Source organism: Salmo salar, unplaced genomic scaffold, assembly GCF_905237065.1.
Source record: "Salmo salar unplaced genomic scaffold, Ssal_v3.1, whole genome shotgun sequence".
NCBI lineage: Eukaryota > Metazoa > Chordata > Actinopteri > Salmoniformes > Salmonidae > Salmo > Salmo salar.
In genome coordinates, this window is record NW_025547409.1 from 10,342 (window position 1) to 12,363 (window position 2,022).

Below are 2,022 nucleotides of genomic sequence, written 5' to 3' on the forward strand. Positions count from 1 at the left end.
GCTTTCAAAAACATCTCAAACAAAACCTGTAAAATTAACTATTGCTATTCAATTCTACCGTGCAAATACACTGTGCGTTATAGGGAAATAACGCACGCTAGAATATATAACATATATAAAATATATTATATAAAAATCAGAAAGGAGTATTCAACAACGCCAATTCGTTCCGATATTTCTTGATTCATTTTTTTTTATTTGCATTTTTATCATGTGTGTGTTTGACATTGTACTGCACTGATATAAGCTAGTAACATAAGCATTTCGCTGTACCCGCTGTAACATATGCTGAACCAATAAGCGTTGATTTCTGTTAATGCCTCATTGTTTCGCTAGGTGGCGACACTTGATTTTAGCAAGAGTCCTCGGCGCTTCTGTTCTCGTTGGGAAAAAAACTCAATTGGATCACCTCGTGTCCCATATACACTCTCTCCTCGCCTCCTTCTCAAAATTCATTGGATGAAAAAGCTTGGATGTATAATTAATTCACTTTTGTAATATGATCTACTTCACTTGCTTTAGCATTGTTAACATATTTTTTCCCCCATGTCAATAAAGCTCCTTTGATTTTGAATTGAAAGCCCCGAGGTTCCGCCCCTCTGACCTTCTTATCCAATGGGTTTTAAGAGGGAGGAGTTTAATTTAAATTCTACCACTGTTTACATGTTCTGCGCATGCGTAGCTTCAGGGAACGCACGTTTAGTTAAGTCACGTTGGGTCTTAGCACTTATCAACAGGCAACTTTCTTAATACAGCCTTTTATTAAAAATAAAAAAAACTAAGGTTAAAGTGGATTCAACAGCAACACGTTGACGCCGTTGGTGAGTGTATAAAGTACAGTAAACGATTCTGTCATCAATAACCAATATAATATTTCAGATATTTAACGAGGCCCATTTCCATCCTCTGTAGCTGGCTAGTTAGCTGCTAGCTAACGTTAGCCTCATCGGATCCAGGTTTCTGCAACAACGAACTGTACATAACGTTCAATCATTATTACCTACACATTGCAATGTATTGAATCGCCAAAACTTGTATATCACCTTTGACATGCTATAGGCTAAAATACTGACTTAACGTTAAATTTTTTCACACCATAGTAGTTTTAACTGTACTGCTGCTTTTTGTGTTGGTTGTTTTGAAGGACACGCGACGCTTGTAGCCAAATAGAATGCGGCGCGCAGACATAAAGGACGAACCGGCGACTTATGAGCGACTTGTGTACAAAAACACATCCGTTTACCACTATATGAGGATCTCCCTGTAAGTGTCACCACCACTTGATCAAAGTTTCTTTCCATTTGATGCAACAACAAACAAAAAAAATGTTTACTTCCTGCCTCTTTCCCCAAAGCCCTGTAGTTTTCCCCTGATCTGATCACGTGGTCAGGAACAACTCCTTTCCCTGAGTACAGTACACACTAGACAAAACAATTGTGAGGTGACAGTGCATCTGTGTTCACAACTCACTTTCAAACTACTCTGTGCCAAATGTGTGCATTTTGAACCTGCAGTAAGGATGCATGAATTCACAAAGATTTTGATTTGAACACTTGTTAATTCATGACCTCTTTTGAATCCTTTCTTCCTCAGAGTGTTAGAGAATGAAAACACCAGACTCAGTGCAGCCCAACTGAAGCAGCTCATCGTCTCTGGCCTCAGGGACCTGTATGGAGAGGTAAAGTGAAGCTAGACCGACTGGATCCGAAACTGAAATGAAACAGAATAAATCCATATGGATTAGAGCTGGGCAATATTGCCAAAATTTCATATCACAATATTTTACTATTTTTTTTTTTATTGTGATGTCATAATGGGGTATTGTGTGTAGATTGCTGAGGATCCTTTTTATTTAATCCACTTTAGAATAAGGCTGTAACGTAACAAAATGTGGGAAAAGTCAAGGGGTCTGAATACTTTCCCGAAGGCATTGTAAGAACAATGGTGCAACACAAAAAAAAAAATATATAAATATTTGATCAAAAATGCACTTTATCCTGTGTTGGATAGCGATCGCTGTTG

General features: G+C 38.0%; 1 long non-coding RNA gene across 1 annotated transcript; it reads left to right on the plus strand.

Moving 5' to 3' along the window:
* Positions 1–671: 671 nt before the first annotated feature.
* On the plus strand, positions 672–1,787 carry LOC123731810 (uncharacterized). Its single transcript, XR_006762846.1, has 3 exons — positions 672–821; positions 1,145–1,263; positions 1,594–1,787. It is a non-coding gene; the product is annotated as an uncharacterized lncRNA (long non-coding RNA).
* The last annotated feature ends 235 nt before the right edge of the window (positions 1,788–2,022 follow it).